This window comes from Hyperolius riggenbachi, chromosome 7 (assembly GCF_040937935.1).
Source record: "Hyperolius riggenbachi isolate aHypRig1 chromosome 7, aHypRig1.pri, whole genome shotgun sequence".
NCBI classification, from domain to species: Eukaryota; Metazoa; Chordata; class Amphibia; order Anura; family Hyperoliidae; genus Hyperolius; species Hyperolius riggenbachi.
Genome location: NC_090652.1, coordinates 122,287,305 through 122,313,042, shown reverse-complemented (window position 1 = coordinate 122,313,042; position 25,738 = coordinate 122,287,305).

Sequence of the window (25,738 nt, the reverse complement as noted above, 5' to 3'; positions counted from 1 at the left end):
AAGGGAACCTTAACCCTCCAAGATAAAAAAAGTTTCACTTACCCGGGGCTTTACCAAGCCCCCTGCAGCCATCCTGTGCCCTCGCAGCTCCTCCAGTGTCCTCTCGTCCCCGCTGCGCGTTAGTTTCAATTTCGGCCATGTGTATTCTTGTCCACCTTGACAGCATCAAGCACGATCTGCGCAGGCATAGGTGTACTGCATCTGCACAGGACGTGCTTGACGGCGGCAAGGCGGACAAGAAGACACATGGCTGGGGGCCGACTCCTAGTCGGCCGATATCGAAACTAACATGCAGTGGAGACCGGAGGGCACTGGAGGAGCTGCAAGGGCACAGGATGGCTGCAGGGGGCTTGGGATAGCCCTGGATAAGTGAAACTTTTTTTATTTCGCAGGGTTAAGGTTCCCTTTATTGAGATACTTTCTGCATGTTTGAATTATCAACCCTTGCCATATCCAGTAGGGCCATTTTTGGTGGAAGAACATAAGTGACCTCTTTAGACACTCAGTCTCTGAGAGGCAGTTTGCCGAGCTTTTATTATTGAAGCAGAAATCAGTTAGCCAAGAGGAAACTGAGGCAGAAGCTCCCATATCTGGACAGCTCAGGGGGTACATGGACCTTAAAACTAATGTGACCCCATATTTAAATAAAAAAAAGTCAGATACTCACCTAAGGAGAGGGAAGGCTCGGTCCTAATGAGCCTTCCCTCTCCTCTCCCGGTGCCCCCGGTACTGCGCTGGCTCCCCCGTTCGCATCTGCCGCCGCGGGAACTTTGGAAGTCTTCGGGAGTCAGGCGGAGCACACGCGAGTGCGTCAAAGAGGGCGCTCGCGCGTGCGCAGTGTAGAGCCGCCCATCTTCGGGAGCACTCGGGCTCCTGAAGCATTTCCGAAGCCTCCCTTCGGCGGCGGAACAACGGTATTTGACCGAAACGGTCGAATACCGCTACGGGGAAGCCAGCGCAACGATGAGGACCGGGAGAGGAGAGGGAAAGTTCTATGGGACCCAGAGCCTCCCTCTCTTTAGGTGAGTATCTGATTTTTTTATTTAAATATGGGTTCCCATTAGCTTTAAAGTAAAAAAAAAATACTTTTGTTGCATCAGCTGTGCATGCGGAGCATGTGGTGCACAATGCCCAGGCAGGGCCGGATTTCTGGCAAGGCCACATAGGCCATGGCCTAGGGCACCAGAAATTTAGGGGCGGCTCAGTGAGGGGCAGTAAAGCTGTTCTATGGAGCCATCACTATCTACAAGGGCAGCTTTAACCTCTGAACTATCTGTCCTGTACTTTTGTCATCCCTGCAAGACCTGTAAGCTCTGTCCTTCAGGTACACATCAGCCTAACTCACATGGAGACACAATGGGTCCATCATTAAAGAGATGGCAAACATAACATAAAACTTCTTAAGGAAAACATAACTTATCTATACGCATACTACTAAAATAGGTATTGTCTGTGGCATCCAGTGATGGAGACTAGTAAGGAGAATTCTCATTGGGACACACAGAGATAACAACCATACAGACGGTATAGTTGGCCTTGGGCGGTAAAAAGTACAAATCCGGCCCTGTGCCCAGGTAGGAAAAGGAAACCAGTTCAATATCAGAAGGAGCCATTAGTCTAGAGTAAGGGTTGGATTTGTACATTTTACCGATCAAGGCCCACTGTCAAACCCACCCACTGTTCCTCTCTGGTCTTAAGCACCCCGTCCTATGCTCCCCTGTCATGTGCTTTCCTCATCCTGTGCTGTGCTTGACTGCTCTTCCCTGTGGAAGCACGGCAGCCACAGACCGCTGTGGTTTACATGTTTGGCAGTTTATCTTCCTGAGTGTGCCAGCCCACTTCACGCCCCTTGCTTCCTGGTGCCCTAGGTCATAAGCCTATGTGGCCTTGCCTCAAATCTGGCCATGCCTAGAGTGATGAGTATATTATTGGCAGGGGGGGCCGAGTTAGTCGAAATACCCATGGATAGAGTTACAGTCTGAGGAAAGCCGAGACACAGGAGCCCAGGTAGGGACGGCAGCAGAAATGGGGCCACAAACTGCAATTCGATCCAGGAACCATCTCTTGGACATTCTGAAATGGCTGATTTATACTACATGTCATGCATAAAACAAAAGAACCAAAGTACAACATAAAAACATCCAACCCTAATTACTTGAAATCTACATTGAAAGTTTAACTATGATGAGATTAAACAAAATGCAGTTTACAGGTCCCAAAGTGGCGTACATGTGAAACAAGCTCACAGGCAGAATACGGAATATCTTATTCCATCTTCTCATTTCCATGTAAAGGTCAAGGTACTGCTAACAACTGTAAACTGTCCTTGTAAGCTAAACATCTTTAGTCAATGTCTTTAGTTATCTAAAGAATTCCCCAAACTCCTCTTATGCTATGAAACAAAGCGTTAACCCACTCGGAGGGCTATACCAATCATTTTGCATTAGGCCATTCTTATTTTACGAATATAAACAACTCTCCCTAACATGTCATCTTAGGCATGTAGGGAATTCCTGTACTCGAGGCTCTCGAAACCTATCAATTACTGCAGAGTCAAAGAGCTGAGCTACTTGGTCACTAAACAAACAGGAGAAGAGTTCAGGCCAACCATTTACCTTGACATTGCAGAAAAGTAGGAATTATTGAGGGGAAAAAAAGAAGAATTACAATTAAAATCAGTTATAGATGAATGAAGCAACGTATGTAATGTATGTACAGTATGTAAAATGAGTATGCTTTTATTATACAAGCTATCTATTTTTATAGCGCTATGTTATTTTGTCATGAAAATAAAAGTGAACCTGTGATTGGCATTGTATCGTGATATAAAAATATTACCAGTTACTCTATTGGAAGCAGGAAATGTGGGTGCCTGCAGCTAACGGGTGATTTGAGCACCCCATAGGCACTAATGCAAATATCGGCTATTAGGCCCCCAAAGCAGAAAATTGGGTACACACTGAATATCATTTGGAAAATTAGAAAGTTATAGTTTTTGGCATTTTTTGTATTTTGTCTTTTGTATTTACAAATTATTCTTATTTGAAATGTATAGTTTTAGAAAATTATACGTTTAGGAAGGGGGATTTCAAGATTAGGCCCAGGTTCACACTTGCATAAAAAAGTTTGCGGAATGGATACTTTACAAACGGAATGGATGCGAACAGCTCCAATGTTAACCTATGGGACTGTTCACATCTGTCCGTTCAAATGGATCCGTTCCACACGATCTGCTGAGCGGAACGCAATTTTCTCACAGCACCAATTTTTCCGGACACCGCAGCCCAGCGCATCTGAAACGGAAGCTGAAGTGCTGCATTGGGGACAATAAGAAAACGGAATGTTTCTTCACACTAGTGAAGAAATGGACCGTTCTAAATAGAAAAATACACTTTGGGGGTGGAGGTCTGGGGGAGATGTTCACAAACGGAAAGGAAGCAGCGGAGTGGCAACCGAGTGAAAACTGATCTGATCGACTAGTGATCAGATTCGTTTTAACGGATCTGTTTGCCACTCCAACACAAGTGTGGACCATCAGGAAGGGGGATTTTAAGGTTAGAAATTAAAGGGCATAGGGTTCTGTGTGAGAGTAAGGTAAGGTTACTTTGTAGCAAAATATCAGGAATATTTACCAATGTTTTACTATCGTCATTACCACTGTAAATATTTTTTCATTTTCATTTGACACCCAATTCACAATGGTATTTATCATTTACACTTATATTGGCGTCACACGGCACCCATTTATTTATCATTTAGACTTATATTGGCTTCACTTGGTGCCCATATTTCCTCTTTCATGCATGCATTCTTGTTACAACCAATGTAATGTGGAAGGCCTTGCAGCCACAGGGGGGCTCAGGGCTCAGGGCCGTTTCAAGACTTTTTGCTGCCAGAGGCAAACTTGTGAGGATGCACCCCCCCACCCACCCACTATAGGTAGGCGGCCAGGTATAGATGTCCCCTGTATAGCATAGCCAGTTACAGTTGCCCCATTAGAGGTAGCTAGTATAGTAATAGTTGCCCCAGAATAGGTAGAATCAAGGGCGTAACTAGAAATCACTGCCCCCCCCCCTGCAAAACTTTGGATGGGGCCACCTCCCGCCAAAATCCTCCTCCGCCCCCACCCCCCACTTTCTGCACAGGTAAACTGAGAACCAATGTTATTCAGTCAGGTAGTGCACACTTGAATGTGTTCTCCCCATGCAGATAACAATGGACCGCAGTGAAGCACTGTACGCATTTTCTCTATCAGTTACATTAGCTTCTGTGATAAAACACGCATGTTTTCACACATACAGACACACATGGTGTGCAGAAAGCGCACATAGTAAACTGACAGACAAGTGTGCCTCAGCTTCTACACTCGCTCTGTCCACCTCTGATGGAGCAGAACTGACTCTGCAGACTCATCCAGCATCACTACAGTACACTGCACTTGGGAAAGGGTAGAGGGGTTGGGGGCTGGACACTGGACACAAGACACTGCTGCACACTGAATAGAGACGGTCTACAAATCTTGGTCTGCAAAACTTTGTATAATTCCTTATCGACGGCTGAGCAGATGCAGTCATTAGAACAATTGTGCAGAGAGCAGAAAGTTTTTTTTCTCTGTGCCCTTATTTGTCAGTCTCTCAGGCCGGGGCCCTCTGTGGTTTCCAGGCCCCTGTGCGGCAACATCCCTTGCAGGGTCTATTGTTATGCCCCTGGGTTGCATAGTATAGTTGCCCCCAATATAGGTAATATAGTTTCCCCAGTATAGGTAGCTGGTATAGTTACCCCAGTATAGGTAGCTAGTATAGTTGCCCACAGTATAGGTAGTATACTGTATTGTTTGTTACTATAAGACTCACTTTTGCTCCCCCAAAAGTGGGGGAAATAAGTCACTGCGTCTTATAGTCCAAATACAGAGAGTTCCTGACTTGTGAATGCCTGCCAATAGGAGCCTCCAACCTGCTGCAATGTTGAGGACTCCCTGTACTATGCCAATGCAGAGGAGGACACAGGGGGACAAACGAAGGACACAGGGGGACACAAAGGGGTGTAGAGGAGGACACAAGGGGGACGCAGAGGGGCATAGAGGAGAACACAAGGAGGACATAGGCAGACACAGGAGGATACAAGGGGGACATGGGAGGATACAGAGAGACACAAGAGGTACAAGGGGGCATGAGGTACAAAGGGAGTATAATCCACAAGATGCCCCTTTACCATGGATGCACCAGGTTTAGTATACATATTTTTTTCCCCTGGTTTTTGTCTTCTTAACCTAGGTAAATCTTGTGGTCAGGAGCGTCTTATGGTCTGAAAAAGATGGTAGTTGCCCCAGTATAGGTAGCTAGTATAGCTGCCCCCAGTATAGGTAGCTGGTATAGTAGCACCCAATATAGGTAGCTAGTATAGTTGCCCCCAGTAGAGGTAGCTAGTATAGTTAGTTACCCCAGTATAGGTAGTATAGTTGCCCCAGTATAGATAGTATAGATGCCCCAGTATAGGTAGCTAGTATAGCTGACCCCAGTACATGTAGCATAGTTGCCCAAGTATAGGTAGCTACTATAGTTGCCCCAGTACAGGTAGTGTAGTTGACCACAGTATAGGTAGTATAATTACCACAGTATAGATAGTATAGTTACCTCAGTATAAGTAGCTAGTATAGTTGCCCCCAGCATAGGTAGTATAGTTTTCTCAGTAAAGGTAACTGGTATAGTTGCCCCCAGTACAGGTAACATAGTTGCTCCAGTATAGGTAGCTACTATAGTTGTCCCAGTACAGGTAGTATAGTTGATCCCAGTATAGATAGTATAGTTGTCTCAATATAGGTAGCTGGCATAGTTGCCCCAAGTACAGGTTGTTTAGTTGCCCCAGTATAGGTAGCTAGTATAGTTGTCCTAGTATACGTAGCTTGTATAGTTGCCCCGTATAGGTAGTATAATTGCCCTCCATATAGGTAGTATAATTATCCCCAGCATAAGTAGTATAATTGCCCCCAGTATAGATAGTATACTTGCCCCAGTATAAGTAGTATAGTTGCCCCAGTATAGGTAGCTTGGAGGGGCTAGCAGCGGGAAGGGGGAGCAGTATTGGGGAGGGGGGTCAGACCTTCACCTGGGTCCCCCAACGCGCTCCTCATCCAGCTATTAGCGCAGCGTGTATGTGTCAGGCAGTGGGTGGGGAAGTAATGACTCACCTCTTCCTTCCGCATTCCAGGCGCTGTGTTCCACAGTTCGTCTCCTCCTCAATGCTGCCCACTGTACTTGCGGGCGGCATTGAAGGAAGTCAGGAGCTGTGGAACACAGCGCTTGGAATGCAATGTGGAAGGAAGAGGTGAGTCATTACTTCCCCACCCACTGCCTGATACACACACACTATGCTAATAGCTGGAGCCCGCTGCTCCCCCTCCAGCTCACCTCAAAATAGCGGGCACCAGGCCCATCCAACTGAAATTTTTCATTTTGAGAATTAGTGTATTGAAAAATACCGCTTTGAAATCATTTTGTAAATAATAATTTTAACTTTTTTATTATTTTGAAATTCGTTTAGAGGATTATAATTAAGTAAATTATTGTTTTGAAGTGTATTATCTTAGAAATGTATTGCTTTTTGTATTAAGGTATTTGAAGCTCAGAATGGGGGGTTTAGGGTTAAGCTTCAGGAAGGGGGTTTTAGAGTTAGGCGTCAGATAAGGAGTTTTAGGGTTAGGCACCAGGAAGGGGGGTTTTATGGTTGGGTACCTCCATGGTGGTCATAGGGTTAGCCATCGGTAGAGGAATGGTTCTGTGTTAGGTTATGTTCTGTGTTAGGTTCTGTGTTAGGAATGGTTCTGGGTTAGGTTTAGTAGTAGAAAAATATTAGTAATATTTACCAATGTTTTACTCTGCTTATTACGTTTATCGTTTTCATTGTTATAGACAATATTTAGCGATTTTGGCTCCACCCGGCAGTTTTACCATTTCTAAAGCAGGCTAGCACCAGCTTCTAACTCTTAGCACCACGTGTGGGCTAGTAACATGTGTAGTGCTAAGCGTTAATGGTGGGCCATCTGGAAATATATAAAACAATATATATATATATATATATATATATATATATATATATATATTTATTTTTTATTTTTATTTTTATTTTTTATTTTTAAATTAACCACTTAATAACAAGCTGACTTATAAAAAAAATGTCCTGCTAGAGCCTCTTAATGGCTCCAGGACGTTTTTATAAGTCAGACTGTGCTGCTGCTGCTGCTGTTCGGGTGCACATGAAAATAGTGGGGGAAAAAACACCATAGAAAAAAATACACCTTTATTTTCAAATAATATATTGTCACAATACTTTGTACTAGTGACATAATTAATATAAAGACAAAATGTGTGGGTTTTATGCACAGTAGTAGTGTTTATATTAAAACTATAAGGGATGAAATTGGAGAAATAGTGTATTTTTTCATTTTTTCCTTGTTATTCCCTTTAAAATGCCTAGAAAATAATTACTGAAAACAAATATCAACCCCAAAATGCCCAATTGGTGGTGAAAAAAATAAGATATAGATCAGGGGTGCCCAATAGGTCGATCTCGATCTACCGGTAGATCGCGACCGCCTATTTGGTAGATCGCGGCCGCTTGGCCTCATCTCGTCAAATTTAGCTGCGCTGTTGCCTCCTGTGTTCCCGCGGCTGTCAGAATATCCTTCCCAGCGCGCGGCTGACTGAGGGGAGAGGCGCGGCTGAAGCGGAGAGGCGCGGCCGAAGGGGGAAAGGAGCCAATTGTGACTATCTCCTCTCCCTCCTCTATGATAGCGTTGTGGCCACGCCTCCCCCAGGTCATGCGGGTTTTTAGGTCGTTACAAGACCAGTAACCACCGCTCCGCCATCCTGTGAGAAGTGGCGATTCAGCGAACGGATACTTTGCTGCGAGGTGGGCAATTTGAAATTATGTTGGTGGGTCGGGTTGGGTGGGGTGTATTCCTTACTGCGGGGCTGACTCTGAGGCCTAGTCTAGTTGTATTTGCAGGGGGAAGGGGTCATTAGAAGCCATGTGCGGGGCGGGGGATAAGTGAGCTAAACATGTGGGCACTGAAGAGGATTCTTTGTATATGCTGTCAGCCTGCCAAATATGCTGGGGTGGGGAGAAGTCATGAGAGAGAGAGAGTGTACCCCAGCAGTCATCAGAGTGTGTGTGTGTACCCCAGCAGTCATCAGGGTGTGTGTGTACCCCAGAAGTCATGTGTGTGTGTGTGTGTGTGTGTGTGTGTGTGTGTGTGTGTGTGTGTGTGTGTGTGTGTGTGTACCCCAGCAGTCATCAGTGTGTGTGTGTGTACCCCAGAAGTCATCAGTGTGTGTGTGTGTACCCCTGCAGTCATCAGAGTGTGTGTGTGTGTGTACCCCAGCAGTCACCAGAGTGTGTGTGTGTGTACCCCAGCAATCACCAGAGTGTGTGTGTGTACCCCAGCAGTCACCAGAGTGTGTGTGTGTGTGTGTGTGTGTGTGTGTGTGTGTGTGTGTGTACCCCAGCAGTCATCAGAGTGTGTGTGTACCCCAGCAGTCACCAGAGTATGTGTGTACCCCAGCAGTCACCAGAGTGTGTGTGTGTGTACCCCAGCAGTCATCAGAGTGTGTGTGTACCCCAGCAGTCACCAGAGTGTGTGTGTACCCCAGCAGTCACTAGAATGTGTGTGTGTGTACCCCAGCAGTCATCAGAGTGTGTGTGTGTACCCCAGCAGTCACCAGTGAGTGTGTGTGTGTGTGTGTGTGTGTGTGTGTGTGTGTGTGTGTGTGTGTGTGTGTGTGTGTGTGTGTGTGTGTGTGTGTGTGTGTGTGTGTGTGTGTGTGTGTGTGTGTGTGTGTGTGTGTGTGTGTGTTATGTCAGTCATGGTTGTGGTGCAAGGTGCAATTCTGATAGCCAAATCCAAGATATCTACCAACATTTCCCATGCTAAACTAAGCATTTCACGTTGTTATATGACTATACATGACTTGTATAGTAGTATACCAGCATTCTTAATGCTAGGTTCAGTATTTTAAATGTTGGTAGATCTCCTGGCCTCGGCAAATTTTAAAGTAGCTCGCGAGCCGAAAAAGTGGGGGCACCCCTGATATAGATCATTTCATTGTAATTAGTAGCGATTAAGCTATTGGCAAATGAAAGGGATGAGCACTGAAAGGTGAAAATCGCTCTTGTCCGTTAGGGTAAAAACTGCTTTGGCGTGAAGTGGTTAATTAAGTCACTACTGAAGTATCTGGTCAGGATCATCGTTGTCATCCCTTCCTAGCACCACAGACTACAGAGCTGTAGGCTGCAGTCTGTTCAGAGAGTCCTCCCTGTGCCCTGTCCTCAGCTATTCTGCTGCAGTCCTGCCCACACATCTATGTACCTCACATAACTATACAAAGACAGTATTTGTAGCCTTGTATTAGGCTAGCAGATGTTTTAGAATTGTATCTGTAGCTTGGTTTTCAGTTTGGTACCATATAGTCATACACTGCCCAACACAACTGTGCTTTTGAAATACATCACTTATTTGCATTGTCGGAAAATAGTTAAAAACTTACATTTCAGATTTTAGCAAGTGCTGAAAAGTTAAATCACTGGTTTCTCATGTCTGTGTGATGCTAGTGGTAAGATTGCTGTACTCCAGTTCCCTGGTTTCCTAGAAATCTTGCATTTCTATTTTTCTTAGAAATCATCTTTGATGCAGACCCAAAATTCATCCTGAAATATAAGAACCTGCTTGTGGCAGTTCATATGAAAAAAAATGGATACATTAAGATTCAGTATCCAAGGTTACCCCATTAGTGGCTCATGGACCTCAAGTGGTCCTCATCAGCTAATTTAAGATGCTGAATAAAGTAGACCTGAAGAAGACTCTTAGGAATAAAAAAAATCTGAACACAGTAATGCAATCAGGGATGAGCAGAAACTACGCCAGTGCAACTTTACGCATCGTAGTTTGTAGGCGAAGTTTCAAAACTACGCTTACGAGTTTATGCGTAGCGAAGTACCGCTATGCGTAGTTTACGCCCTACGCGTAGTTAACATTTGTATTGCGAAGTAAACGAATGCATCATTCGCGTCTATTTTTCCGCATTGGAAAGGGGAATGTACGCATAGAACGTTTCGCACTACGCGTAATTGCGTATATTTAACACGTAGTCTACGAAATGCATATGAAGCGAATATTTGATTTTGAAGCTGTAGTTTAGCGAATCGTAATTGCGTAAAACTATGCGTAGTTCCAGCGTAGCGAAGTTGGCTGACTACGACCATCCCTGAATGCAATATAGGCTTTAGACATACTTACCTTCTTGTGCTGTGTACTTTAACCACTTAACGACGCACCTGTGTTTCGCACCTGTGTTTCCCTGCCTGCCACCTGATCTGTGCTGGGGGCTGAAGAGCCCACGCAGCACAGATCATAAAAAACTCAGTCCTTAATAATACTGCAGTGAGCCCGCAGTGGCAAAACTAAGGAGCTTGGGGCCCCGGTGTGAGTTTTGCATGAGGCCCCAAGCACTGTATTGATATGGAGCCCTAAAACCTGCCAATCACAGCTGCAGTGTAAAAGATGTATAATCAGAGTAAGGATTGATTACCACTATGCAATGGACATATAGAGGTGTGCATTACCAGCAAAGCACCAATACAAAGCTGATAAGATGGATAAGGCCTAGTGGGCCCCTCTAGTCCATTGTTACTCTTACCGAGCATTGCGCTGTAGATCCATTCAGCAACACACAGCTGTAGGCTGCAATGATGCTGCCACAATTTCATAGGGCCCTTTCACACCAGAGGTTAGTTTCGGCGTTTTACAGCCAAGACCATAGTTGGCGTTTTCCAAGGTAAAATAAAAGTCCATAGACTTTCATTTTACCTTTCACACCTAAAGCAGCATTTTTAGGCGTTGCGTTTTGAAGCTCCCCTGAGCTTTGAAGTTGGCTGTTGGCGTTTCAATGATAGTCAATAGAAAACGCCAACATCAGCGTTTTCAAAGCGTTTTCAAAGCGTTTTACAGCTGACTTGTTCACTTGTTTTTATAGGGAAAAAAAAGGACGTTTTCATATGAGCTGTAGAACGCTTTGAAAACGCTTTAAAAACGCTATGTATTGGCGTTAAGCAAAAGGCTGAGTTTCAGCCTTTTCTACCGGTGCCTCTAGTGTGAAAGAGCCCATATCACTGCAGTTCAAAAAATGAACTGGTCCAGAGGACAGAGAATGGCTGGACCACAGCACAAATAATGTGGGGTCTCATGGGACTGCTAGGCCCCTCACTCAGGTTTCTTTTTCTCTTGTCCACCCCCTTATTTCTTCCTTTTTTATTTTGGTCCAATATATACTTTATAGGTTAAAATTTCAGCCATTTATACTTACATATAATGGGGTTGTTTAAAAAAATCCAAACATTAGTCAATGATAAGCACTGGCGTAGGAGAAGGGGTTGCAGGCAGCGGTAGAAATTGCGAGTTGCGACCATGCCCATGCCCGGGCAGTACCCATCCAAAGCTCCCTGAATGCTCCAGTCCATTTCCACTGTGTCCTCTCCAACTTCCATTAGGATGTCAGCCTCCTTGTGGGACACACAGAGCCCTGCCCAGAGACTGTGCAGTATCACCCCTCAGAGAAAGATTCCTGTGCCAGCCAGTAACTCTCTCACTCCCAAACCCTTCACTGCATTGATCCACACAGCAGGCAGCAAGAGGAGAGGATATGGTTGTGGCTGCTCCAAACATACCCTACCCCTGATGTATGAGCAGAGCGGTCAATATAAGGAGTGAGTCACTCTCTGCTTCTCACTCTCCTCTCAGTGCCCTCCATCTGCACCAATCAGCCCTCTCTGCACTCCCCAGCACCTCCAGTAGTGCTTAGCCTCTCTTCCTTCAGACTTCCTACTACCAATCCAATCTCCCCCATACCCTCAATAACACTCAATGTATCCTCCAGACACTTAACAAGCCCCTCTTCCACCTCCCACAATGGCGCCCCCTCTGCCCACGACCCTCAATATGCTTCTCTCACTGTGGGCGGGTCCAAATTCTGCTTTGGGATCCTCAATTAGCTCCCTCTCTCTTGCCCTACCCAACCTATGGCACCTTTCACACTTAACGCGTTTTAACTGAAAGCTTCTTCCCAATGCACTGCTATGGAAAAAACGCGTACCAACGCCCACTAACGCGCACTAACTGTTATGATCATGTCTGCAGCGTTTACTGCTGGCTGCAGTGGTATTGTAACCCAAGCAGTTCTGATGTCATTACATGCATTTTCTTGCATAGTTTGGTTTGCACTTAAACTAGTTGCTGATTCCATCTGCAGTCACTCTGAAATTAATGACAGTTTAACATGCTCTTGTGTAAACAAACATTGTCTTCTGCAGTGGAGGGGCAGTCCCTTTCCTGCAGGCTGCATATCATTGTCTGCCTTTTCCTGCTATCAGCCTGTGATTAATTACCATTCACTTGTGTGGGAATCTGCAGGTCTGCTCCCATTGGATGACCTCAGTATAAAGAACTGCTTCCTGCAATGTCTCATGGGCTACCATAGTCTCAGATTCTATCTGTTACTCTGCCCGTGCCCCACCTCGTTCCTAATCCGTGTGGACTGCGCTGACTCCTGCGAAGGGGTCAGCGAGTCCTCCTAGTTCTGCTCTTGTTTCTAGAAGTTGTTACTTTGCTTGTCTTGTGTCATATATTGGTTCATCGCCAATATATACGCATACTTGCACGTTTATTATTTTCCTTGTATTCGTGTTACGTTGATACATCAATGTCGCTGATATATACGTACACGAACTGTTTATATCCTGTGTTCCGGTAGTTAGCGTTCCAGCACGCTGAGCTAGTTATCCTGTTCCTGGTCCTGTTTGTGGATTGCGTTCATCTCTGCGAAGAGATAGCGAATCCTTCTGAGTCCTGTTCCCTGTATTACTCCAGTCTTAGTCAGAGTTCCTGCTTATGTCATATATCGGTTCATTGCCGATATATACATATGTTAGTCAGACGTTACGAATAGTTTCATTGATAGCTGTAATTGTAATACGCTAGGAAATCATACTTATTGTATATTTATCTGTGTTACGTTCATCTATCTTGATCCTGCTATTTTCTGACTATCCTGTCCTGTCTTTGTGAGGCACGCCATCGCCGCAACGCATTGGCTGCCTCATTCCAGTCTGTCTGGTTTTGGACGCTTGCTGTCGCTAAGTAGCCGCTAGCTAGCAAGCGTTCATTCTGTCTACTTGTTCTGATCTCCTCAGTCCTGGTTTATGCGCTCAGCGCTACTTTGCGCTGAGACGTTATTACGAAAGTGTTGTTTGTGGCTGTTCGGATCTGCACTGGCTCTGTGCACCACAATCTCCTATTGGAGTCAGTCCTCTCCTCCACTAAACTGGGGATATCCTGATCCCTTGTGCTGGTGTGTGTACCTCCGTCACGTCAGCTTATGTGTTGTATGCTGACTGTGGAGATTACACCTCCAAGCTTAACATTATGGTAGCCCCATTACCAATTCCCATTGTGGGGGGGGGGGGGTTCCCAGCAAAAATTACACTGTTTGTTATGGTTCCTGTTCCTTTAAGAAATTTGAAAAACTCAATTCTGAAACAGAAAATGAGTTTTTTTCTGAATGTACCAGGTTCCTGGCCAATCCCGAGCTCCAGGCTACTCCTGTTTCAACGTGGGCCCCCCAGCTAGTTTATGTTTTATTTAAGGGAAGATTGTTTCAGTGGGCCTACGATGTCTTGGATCATACCAATTTAAAAGAGAGACCACTGGAATTTCTAGCGTTTGTGATCCATAACTGGCTGCGCAAAACCGATTTGCCTAGCCCTTTTGATAAGCTCCTGGCAGCTTGTCAATCAGCTGCTCCTTCTACTGCCTACAAAAATAATCAGCAAGCAGATAATTGTTCTGATAACTTTTCTTCTGCTAAGGCAGTAGGGTCTAAAGCCAAACGTAAATGCTCCAAAAGAAAAGCGTTACAATCTGCTGAGTCGTTGCCTTGGCGACTGCGCATCAGATCTGTAATGAGACTCCGCCAGTAGCAGATAATGAAATTCAGTCACCATTCAGGGGAGTCAAATGGACCTATGAAACTACTAATGAACTTTCATTGCTAGCCAGGGAAAATAAAAGTTCTTGTTTAAATGAATTATCTGAATATGATTATAAAGATATATTACAGAGTATTGAACAGATCAATTTATTCGTGCAGCAAGGGAAATTTGCATACACTACAGTTCAACACTTGCTACAGGTACTGGAGATCCTTAGGAATAAGAAATCGGCCAATCACCTGCTAAATAACCCAATGTATGTTTCTGCCACTAACACATTTGCAAACTATGATCAGCCGGAATGCTCAGCTGTTAAATATGCATGGGATCCTCCATTTGAGATGGAAGCCCTGGTCTATGAATGGAAGAAAGATGCAAGTTCATTTTGTCAGTTTTACAGTGCAAAAAGTGAATTAGTATTGAATGCATGCATTAAGTCTGCCTATAACCTAATAACAACTGGTGTGTGTGGGTATGACTTTGTGGCTCCATTGATCGATGTGTGGAGAATGATTTTGGCCGATTTTTATGCGATTCAATCAGTTGATACCAGGGAAGTCACACTGTCAAGTGGAGATTGTTCCACTTCCTCAGTTCCTGAGGACTCGCCTGCTTCAGCACCTTTGGCTGATTCAGCGAGTGATTCAGAGCTCCTTTTGTGTGAAATTGAAGTTCCTGTAATTCCACCCTGTACCATGGATAACTCAGTGTTACATCCCAGTAAGACAGAAATTACTAATACTTCCTTAATCTTGCCCTGCACAAATTTCTCAGCAGAGGACCCAGAGGTCCTGCTGACTTCTGAGTCCAGCCTAGCCAGTACTCATGAGTCTTTGTTCAGTGAAACAGACACCAGAAAAATCTTGCCTGTCTCTGCAAACACTTCTGCAGAAATTACCTGTGTTAATAAAGTTCAACTCCTGTCTGATCCAGCAGATGCCAATAGATGCACTACATCAGTTTCTGAGTCCCAGCAATCCTCAGAACCCCAGCATCTGAATTTTCCAATTTCACAATTGAATGGTGATTTAGATGCGCAAACATTGTGTTTTGATCTTCCTGTTTCTACACCTCACTCTAGTTTCATGAATAACTCAGAGCGTCTGCTATCTGAGTCCGAAATCGCAGAATTATTACCGTGTTCAGAAAATGTTCCAGTGAACTTGCCCTGTACCATGAATTGTGCAGTAGATCTCTCCAATGAAACTCAGGTCACAGAATCATTATGCTGTCCAGCAGGTGCTTCCATGGTTTTGCCCTGCAGTGTGGACTGTTCGGTGATCCTGTCCAGTGAAGCTGTGGTCACAGAGTCTTATGCTTCACCCAGTACTTTGGATACTTCAAACCCTCTAGCAGAGCAGTCTGAGGCACTGCTTACCTCAGTTGGTGTTGCAGTAATATTCACTTGTCTAGCAGCTGTTTTGGAATTACAGTCTGCTCTAATAAAACTTGATGAATTTCTGCCCAGCGAAGCAGAAGCCATTGAAATATTGTCCTCGTCAGCAAGTGTGTTAGATACCTTGCCCTGTACACAGTCTGATTTAACCAATGTTGTTGAGTCCCTCTCCAGTGTTGTAACAGCCGAGGAACTCCAGCCCTGTCCTCTGAATGTTTCAAAAGTCTTGCCCTGTAACATGGATAATTCTGACTCGCTGGAAAAAATAATAGAAATCTCAGAATTTCAGTCCGGGTTAATGAGTGTTTCTGAAACCCAGCCCTGTATCCTGGAAAATTCTGGTTCTCTGGCCGGTATGGCAGAAGTTCCTGAGTCCCCTTTCTGTCCAGTGAGTTACTCAGTTTTGCCTAGTTCAGTGGGGATTGCTGCACTACTGACTTGTTTTGCAGCCCTTCATGAGCTCCAATCCAGTGTATTTGATGAGTCTCTGTCTAGTCCAGAAGAAGTTGTGGGAACCCTGTCTAGTTCGGTGCATACATCAGAAGATTTGTCCTGTCTTGTAAATGCCCCTGAACATGATTTGTTAATAACTTTGCTGGAATCAGAGACATCTAAGTCTGATCCTGCATTTTTTAGTGAGAATCCAGTAACTGTGAAGTCTAGTCATGATGATTTTTTTTTGCCCAGTCCTGGTTTCGGTCCTACCTTGACTGACTTTGAGGTTTGCAGTTCCTTGACATGCCCAGAAGTCTCTCTTGTGCCGGTGTGCCCAGATGTGCTTCGTATGCCAGAGTGCCCAAGTGTGTCTGTGTTGGCGTGCTCACACGCTTCCCTAGTGGAGACATGTTCTGATGTTGCCGGTTGGCCTGCATGCCCGGAGATGGTTCTGGTCCCTAAAAACCCTGATCTTGATGTTTGTCCTTGTGACCCTGACTCTAGAGTTGCCCTGGGTTCCATAGGGGTTCTTGATGGTTCTCCATGTGAGCCTAAGGGGCGTTCTGACCTGTGGGGATCTCTTTGGAGCTTCCAAGTGTTCTGGGAGATCTCTGAGGAAACTTGTCCTGGTACCTTGGACTGGTTCAACGGTGGGTTTTGTGTTGGTAGGGACAGTTCCGGTGGGCATTGCAAAGGCTTTGGCGTTTTTGGACAGTCCCGGGAAGGCGGTGGGTATCGCTCAGAGAGTTTCTGGGGGCTTTTCTCTGGAAGTCGTGGTTCTGATGGGTATCACACTGAGGCTTGTAGTGCTGACGGGCATGGTTTTGTAGGTTCTGGTTCTGATGGGTCCAGTCTTGTGGGGACTGATTCTGGAATTTGGTCTTGCCGGGCTGTCCCGGTCATCATGAATTATCAGTCAGATTGTTTTGATGGGAATTTCAGTTTCGAAAAGCGTCTGGTATCCGCTTTTAAGGGGGGGGGGGTAATGTTATGATCATGTCTGCAGCGTTTACTGCTGGCTGCAGTGGTATTGTAACCCAAGCAGTTCTGATGTCATTACATGCATTTTCTTGCATAGTTTGGTTTGCACTTAAACTAGTTGCTGATTCCATCTGCAGTCACTCTGAAATTAATGACAGTTTAACATGCTCTTGTGTAAACAAACATTGTCTGCTGCAGTGGAGGGGCAGTCCCTTTCCTGCAGGCTGCATATCATTGTCTGCCTTTTCCTGCTATCAGCCTGTGATTAATTACCATTCACTTGTGTGGGAATCTGCAGGTCTGCTCCCATTGGATGACCTCAGTATAAAGAACTGCTTCCTGCAATGTCTCATGGGCTACCATAGTCTCAGATTCTATCTGTTACTCTGCCCGTGCCCCACCTCGTTCCTAATCCGTGTGGACTGCGCTGACTCCTGCGAAGGGGTCAGCGAGTCCTCCTAGTTCTGCTCTTGTTTCTAGAAGTTGTTACTTTGCTTGTCTTGTGTCATATATTGGTTCATCGCCAATATATACGCATACTTGCACGTTTATTATTTTCCTTGTATTCGTGTTACGTTGATACATCAGTGTCGCTGATATATACGTACACGAACTGTTTATATCCTGTGTTCCGTTAGTTAGCATTCCAGCACGCTGAGCTAGTTATCCTGTTCCTGGTCCTGTTTGTGGATTGCGTTCATCTCTGCGAAGAGATAGCGAATCCTTCTGAGTCCTGTTCCCTGTATTACTCCAGTCTTAGTCAGAGTTCCTGCTTATGTCATATATCGGTTCATTGCCGATATATACATATGTTAGTCAGACGTTACGAATAGTTTCATTGATAGCTGTAATTGTAATACGCTAGGAAATCATACTTATTGTATATTTATCTGTGTTACGTTCATCTATCTTGATCCTGCTATTTTCTGACTATCCTGTCCTGTCTTTGTGAGGCACGCCATCGCCGCAACGCATTGGCTGCCTCATTCCAGTCTGTCTGGTTTTGGACGCTTGCTGTCGCTAAGTAGCCGCTAGCTAGCAAGCGTTCATTCTGTCTACTTGTTCTGATCTCCTCAGTCCTGGTTTATGCGCTCAGCGCTACTTTGCGCTGAGACGTTATTACGAAAGTGTTGTTTGTGGCTGTTCGGATCTGCACCGGCTCTGTGCACCACAATCTCCTATTGGAGTCAGTCCTCTCCTCCACTAAACTGGGGATATCCTGATCCCTTGTGCTGGTGTGTGTACCTCCTTCACGTCAGCTTATGTGTTGTATGCTGACTGTGGAGATTACACCTCCAAGCTTAACACTAACGCACACTAACGCATACCAACTGATTAAGTTTAAAAGAGGCCTAAGGCCCCATTTACACTTAATCAGTTGGTATGCGTTAGTGTGCGTTAGTGTGCGTTAGTATGCGTTAGTGCGCGTTGATACGCGTTTTTCCATAGCAGTGCATTGGGAAGAAGATTTCAGTTAAAACGCGTTAAGTGTAAAAGAGGCCATAGGAAAACAGGGGTATTACTTTGAAAATCAGTTTTCTTTCAGTTATAACTGAGAACAACTGATTAAGTGTAAAAGGACCCTCACTCTCCAAACCCCTCTCCCTCACACCCTCAAAAGCCCTTACTCTCCCCCTGACCCTCAATATGCTTCTTTCACTGGGGGCAGAAGAGCAGGTCCCAATTTTGCATTGCATCAGGGGCCTCCAGTGTAGCTATGTCACTGAATTTATGGTAATGTTGGGCAGCACGGTGGCATAGTGGTTAGTGCTCTTGCCTTGCAGCACTGGGACCCCGGTTTGAATCCCAGCCAGGTCAACATCTGCGAGAAGTTTGTATGTTTTCCCCGTGTCTGTGTGGGTTTCCTCTGGGCATTCCGATTTCCTCCAACATCCCCAAAACATACAAATAAGTTAATTAGCATTCCCCCTAAAATTGTCCCTAGACTAGGATACATAGACAATACATACATAGACATAGGACTATAGTAGGGATTAGACTTTGAGCTCCTCCGAGGGACAGTTAGTGATAAGACATTATACTTTGTACAACGCTGCAGAAAATGTTGGCGCTATATAAATACTAAATAATAATAATGTTGATGTGAGTGAAAACCTTTCTGCTGCTGCTTGTCTTTTTTCTCCTCACAGATTATTTCTGGTTGCTGGGCAAGATTTTATGAAGAGCTGATGATGCACGATTGTTACCTCAGCCTTTAACCCCTCCCTTCCCCAACCTAATGTTATGCCTCCATTTTGTTGGGTATCACAAATATCTCTCTGGTTATGAGGGGATACATTTTAACCACTTCCTGTCCCTATGACATGAATATAAATCTCTGCACTCTACTCCCTACACAATCTTACATAACACTGTTTATTTATCTCTGAGCTGATAAAAGATCTATAGAGTTGAAAAGGAACGACAGCAAACCCCTCTCCTCCCCCCAGGGAATTCAATAGCAGAGTTAATTAGTAAACAAGTGTAAAACACACATTCCAGGAGCAGACAGTAGCAGACTGTATACATTACTTAAATGTTACATCTTGGGCTTGATTCACTAAAGGGTGCTAAGTGTTAGCACGCCAGTGAAACGTTTCGCAAAGTTAAGTGGTGCGCGCGAAATGTCACACCGGTGTGCTCAAAACGTTGCACCGTTCACGTGCTCAATAGCCTGATAATCGTACCTAGCAGGTGAACGGTGTGACGTTTCACGCCCATTGGTGCGACGTTTCGCACGCACCGCGCAGCGCTAAACTTTGCGCGTGATCAGTATCAGCTTTAGACGTGCAAACTACTTAGCACCCTAGTTTGCATGTCCAAAGCTGTTAGGCGTTAACACGCCTTTGTGAATCGAGCCCCTAATATTTTATCAAAACAAATAAACTGTTTAAATAAACAGGAGGGATAGACAAATAAAATGTGTGGCTTTAATGTACAATAGAACTGTTTACATTAAAGCTACAAAGTATGAAAGTGGATAAATTGTGTATTGTTTCACTTTTTTCCTTATTTTCCCTTTAAAATGCATAGAAAATAAGGTAATTACTAAAAACAAATGTCAGCCACAAAAAGCCTAATTTGTCCTGAAAAAAATATATAGATCATTTAGTTGTGACAATTATTGATAAAGATATTGTCAACGTAATCAGAGCTGAGCTGAACTGTCAAAATGGCCAGGGTAGGCAAGTGATTAATTATGTATTACATTTTTCCCTGTTATCTATTGGTTGGATTTTAAAGAAATATCTTAAACCTCAATAATACTAGCCTTTTTTTCCCCCTAAAGCTGGTGTCATTCTTTTAATATTAATTTATTAGTTAGTTGTTTTTATTACCATTTTCATGGTTGGTTTGGGGATGTGGTACAGTGAGGTTGGCTTATGCTGACCCATGATGCTGTGTGAGTATAGCCAAAAACTTGTGGAAATTGCAGAAACTGGCAGCAATATTTAAAAAACAATCATCATGAAGGGATACATAACTATTGTTGCCTTCAAATCCAGTTTACCCTTCCCTCTCCATAGAATTTTTTTTATACATTTACACATAATTTAAAATGGAGGTCTATTAAATGTATTATAAAAAGCTGTGCCAAGACTGGAGCTTTTAATATTATTCTGATACCCGATGCCTGGTGAAAAAAAATAAAATAAATATTTGCATTAGAAAAATTAGATAATAGTTACAACAATTGATATTGATTGCATGCTATTCCAACAGGTTTGGCTTTATTTCACCTATTGGGTACTAAGCTGCAAAATGGAATTTGAAAAGATTCCATCGTCACAAGCAAGTCACAAGGGCAGCACAAGGAAAAAAGTGGCTTAGAACTCCTGAGATGAAGCTTGTGACCACCAATGACCTCTAGATGGTCAGAGTATCCCCTTGGCAGTCTAAACCATCTGATCTTAAAGAAATGGGCCGTACAGTGCCTTAGTGGCCAGCAGCTTGTAGTGTTATGCTAAGTGCACACCATAAGAAAGTTTGTCAGATAGATGGTTCGATAGATAATTTCCATCATGTCCAATCGATTTCTCATAAAAGTGAATGAAAATTGATAAGAAAAGATGAGAGAATCGATCGGAAAATCGAAATTGGCTGAAAAATCGTATCCTAGCAGTAGGCTTGGTACACACCATGTCAAATGCATAATGGTGGGGATACGCTGTGCCCATTACAATATCCGTCACACTGGTTCACACTATGCACCATATTGAGCACCTGCTCAGTTTTACCACTGCCGCCATTGGGGGTAAGTACCATAGTACAGGTGGGACTGGGAGCCCTGGCAAAAGCATAGTACTAGGGCTCCCCATTCATTTGAGACATACCAATAGGAATCCTCCATCCCCAGGGAGGATGTTCATTGTTCCACTGAATGGTGGACCAATGAGAATTCACCCTGGGGAGGGAGAATTGCCATTGGTCTGTTTCAATCCAATGGGAAGCCCCAGTGGTTATGCTTATTTTGGTGTTTTCATCGTTATAGTAGGCTTGTCCCCGGTGTCAGCACCTGTGGACCTGTATTGGGCGATGGAGGTATGTGTTCAGCCTGCCGCCCCCGGCCCGCTGCCAGTAATGATTGCAGGAGGGGAGAGCTGAGAGGAGAGCCTGAGGTGAGGGGGGGCAGGGGCAAACGCAGGATTTTTAAAGGGGGGGGATTCCTGAAAGGTCCAGAAGCACTTATGTCCCCGAGTGTTTCCAAATATAGGTGGCTCCATACTGCCCATGCACAAAAGTGCGCTGGCAAATTACGGAGCTGCCTATCTTTGGAAGTACTCAAGGACACAAGTGTTTCTGAGGGCTTCTGGGAGCAGCAAATTTGAACAGGGGACAGCGCTGGAACAACTCCCCGAGAGAGGAACGGGAGATAGACTTAGTTTGGACAAATCAGTGGAATATGCCATATAGTGTCACATAGCGCAAGCAATAGCCATATGATGCAGGGATATATGCATCTGCAGAAGATGGCGGCACTATATAAATACTAAATAATAATTTGCCTCACCAGGATTGCACTTTTATTTAGCTTTCCTGTATAAGAAGACACAACCAGCCAGCAATAGGGGAAGAGGGAAACAAAGGTGAATGAAGGAGGGCTGGTGCACACCAAGAGGGCTTCTGAGCGTTTTTCAAATCAACAGTGATTTGAAAAGCACTTGGCTAATGTTACACTATGAGGGTGTTCCCACAGCAGCATTGTGATTTTTTCAAAATCACAAGTGTACTGCATGTAGCATTTTTTTGCGCGATTCATTCAGAAATCGTTCTGAAAATCGCTTCACAAAATCGCACTCACTAATTGCTAGCAATTGCTAATGTGATTTTGGCTTGCACTAGCCCAGAGAGAGAAGGAGTGGAGAGAAATTGAGAATAGCCTGAGATGGAGCAGAGAGCTTATCTGTATTGCAGTCTCACATCACACAGAAGCTACCAGCCTGTAATAGGACTCCTGTCCCTGCCAGTCTCTCACACAAGTCAGAAAGCAGCGGTCCTGGAATCTCGGGACTGTCAAAAACTTTTCACCTTGTTTAACACCTTATCCACACATGCATTCATTATAACATAGGGGAGAGACCAGACAGATGTTTGCCCACGGACCCTCGAGGCAAGCTCTGTATCATGCTGTGTATATTTACCAGCTTGCCTGTCCTCTAATTGCACTTTTATCAGCTAGCCAAGTATTTTACATTGCCTTACAACAACAAACCTGAATACACCAGACATCAGACAAGCCCTAAATCACTGAATGAAAGGCGGCCTGGGGGGAGAATGCCCTACTTCCAGCCAGCACTAGGGGAAGGGGGAAAACAAGGGTGAATGAGGGAGAGAGGAGTAGTGGAGAGACTGAGATAGAGCAAATAGCGTATCTGTATTACAGTCCCACATCACACAGAGGCTACTTGCCTGTAATGTGTCTCCGGTCCCTGCCAGCCAAATCCAAAAAAGCTTTATTGGCAGGACCAAATACATTTAGCATTGCAAAAACAAAACATTAACAACATGGTGGGGGCAGGGATTGTGGGAATAGGGGAAGGATATAGGTATACCGTCCATAGGGGTGTGGAGGATGAAAGGGATGGTCAGCCTCTTACACAAGCTGCAGGCAGCCCTCCTGGAGTTAAGGAACTGTCAAAAACTTTTCAACCTGTGAAATACTTTATGTAGCTGTCTACATGCAGTCTTTACAATTGTGAAAGAGATGAGTTTTTCCCTCAGACCCTGCAGGAGGCAAGCCTCTGTATATTTACCAGCTTGCCCGCTTCAGCGATTTCAGGGAATTTTTTTTAAAGGTACAGGAGTCTCAGGGGGGGGGGGGATTCCATACATCTGTAACCCCGTCTGAATCCACCAGTGGGGGGGGGGGGAGATTGTTTTTTTTTTGCAGGGGGCCCGGGGATTTCTAGTTACGCCCGTGCCCCTTCTTATACCTCTATGACACTGCAGCTGTCCTTTGCAGGCTCCACATAAATTGTTATGTATAGAGTGTTTGAGAAGGCCCAATGTAAAACTAGCACTGAGGCCCAGAGATTCTAAGCTATGCTACTGTTAAACAACAAAGCATGACAGCCAGGCAACTGGCATTGTTCATATTAACTACCTGCGGACCGAGCGAGTATAAATCTATGGCGGGCAGGGGGCGTTGCGGTCCTGACCGGACGTAAGCTCTATGTCCCATTGACCGCGCGCCCCCGCCCGTCCCCGTCGCTCGGTCCGCTCTGCCCCCACCGCAATGTGATGCCCTGCCGCCTCTATGACGGCAGAGCACTGTGAGCCGGGCAGGAGCCGTTTTCATTGACTCCTGGCCCTGCATTCATGTAAGCCGTTCCCATTGGCTTACATGGAATGACAGGGTCAGGAGCCAATGAAAGCGGCTCCTGACCGGCGCACAGCACTCTGCCGTCATAGCGACGGCAGAGAGAGCAGCCTGCGGCAGGGACAGAGTGACGTGACCGGCAGGAGCGACGGTAACTTGCGGCAGTTCGTCGGGAAGCGGCGGTTTGCTGGACCAGCACCCTCTGGTCCTTAAGGGGGCTGTGGGTGCTGGTCCAGAAAGGGTTAAAGGATTGAAGATGGCAACCTCCGTAGTCCTCTTATTTTAGGTTCTCTTTAACTACTTCCAGACCACAAGAGGAGGAGGAGGAAGTTCAGCTCAGCTGGAGCACGGTAAACTGCAGTGTAGAATCTACACCGCATCAGAACTAGATTATACAGTGGGATGCAAAAGTTTGGGCAACCTTGTTAATTGTCATGATTTTCCTGTATAAATCGTTGGTTGTTACGATAAAAAATGACAGTTAAATATATCATATAGGAGACACACACACAGTGATATTTGAGAAGTGAAATTAAGTTTATTGGATTTACAGAAAGTGTGCAATAATTCTTTAACCAAAATTAGGAAGGTGCATAAAATAAAATAAAAAGAAATGAAATCAATATTTAGTAGATCCTCCTTTTGAAGAAATGACATCCCCTAAACGCTTCCTGTAGGTTCCAATGAGAGTCTGGTTTCTCGTTGAAGGTATTTTGGACCATTCCTCTTTACAAAACATCTCTAGTTCAATCAGGTTTAATGGCTTCCGAGTATGGACAGCTCTCTTTAACTCACACCATTCCTGAACGTTGTACTTGTTCCTTTGCATAAATGCCTCAGTGGATTTTGAGCAGTGTTTAGGGTCGTTATCTTATTGAAAGATCCAGCCCCAGTGCAGCTTTAGCTTTGTCACTGATTCCTGGAGATTGGTCTTCAGAATCTGCTGATACTGAGTGGAATCCATGCGTCCCTCAACTTTGACAAGATTCCCAGTCCCTGCACTGGCCACACAGCCCCACAGCATGATGGAACCACCACCATATTTTACTGTAGGTAGCAGGTGTTTTCTTGGAATGCTGTGTTCTTTTTCCTCTATGCATTACACCCCTTGTTATGCCCAAATAACTCAATTTTAATTTCATCAGTCCACAGCACCTTATTCCAAAATGAAGCTGGCTTGTCCAAATGTGCTTTAGCATACCTCAAGTAGCTCTGTTTGTACTGTGGGCGGAGAAAAGACTTCCTCTGCATTACTCTCGCATACAGCATCTCCTTGTGTAAAGTGCGCCAATTGGTTGAACAGTGCACAGTGACTCTATCTGCAGCAAGATGAAGTTTTAGGTCTTTGGTGCTGATCTGTGGGTTGACTTTGACTGTTCTCACCATTCGTCGCTTCTGTTTTTTTGGGTCTGCCACTTCGAGCCTTAACTTGAACTGAGCCTGTGGTCTTCCATTTCCTCAATATGTTCCTAATTGTGGAAACAGACAGCTGAAATCTCTGAGACCACTTTCTGTACCCTTCCACTAAACCATGATGGTGAACAATCTTTGCCTTCAGGTCATTTGAGAGTTGTTTTGAGACCCCCATGTTGCTACTCTTCAGAGAAAATTAAAAGAGGAGGGAAACTTACAATTGACCCCCTTAAATACTCTTTCTCATAATTGGATTCACTTGTGTATGTAGGTCAGGGGTCACTGAGCTTACCAAGCTAATTTGAGTTCCAATAATTAGTTCTAAAGGTTTTGGAATCAATAAAATGCCAAATTTATGCACCTGCCTAATTTTAATTAAACAATTATTGCACACTTTCTGTAAATCCAATAAACTTAATTTCACTTCTCAAATATCACTGTGTGTGTCTCCTATATGATATATTTAACTACCATTTTTATCGTAAGAACCAACGATTTATACAGGAAAATCATGATGATTAACAAGGTTGCCCTAAATGTTGCATTCCACTGTACCTATCACGGCCCGAACCGGTTAAAAAAAAACTTCTGCCAAACAAGTGTTTAAAGGCATTTTTGAACCATTAGTCAGGCATTATCATAGACTCTTCCTAAAA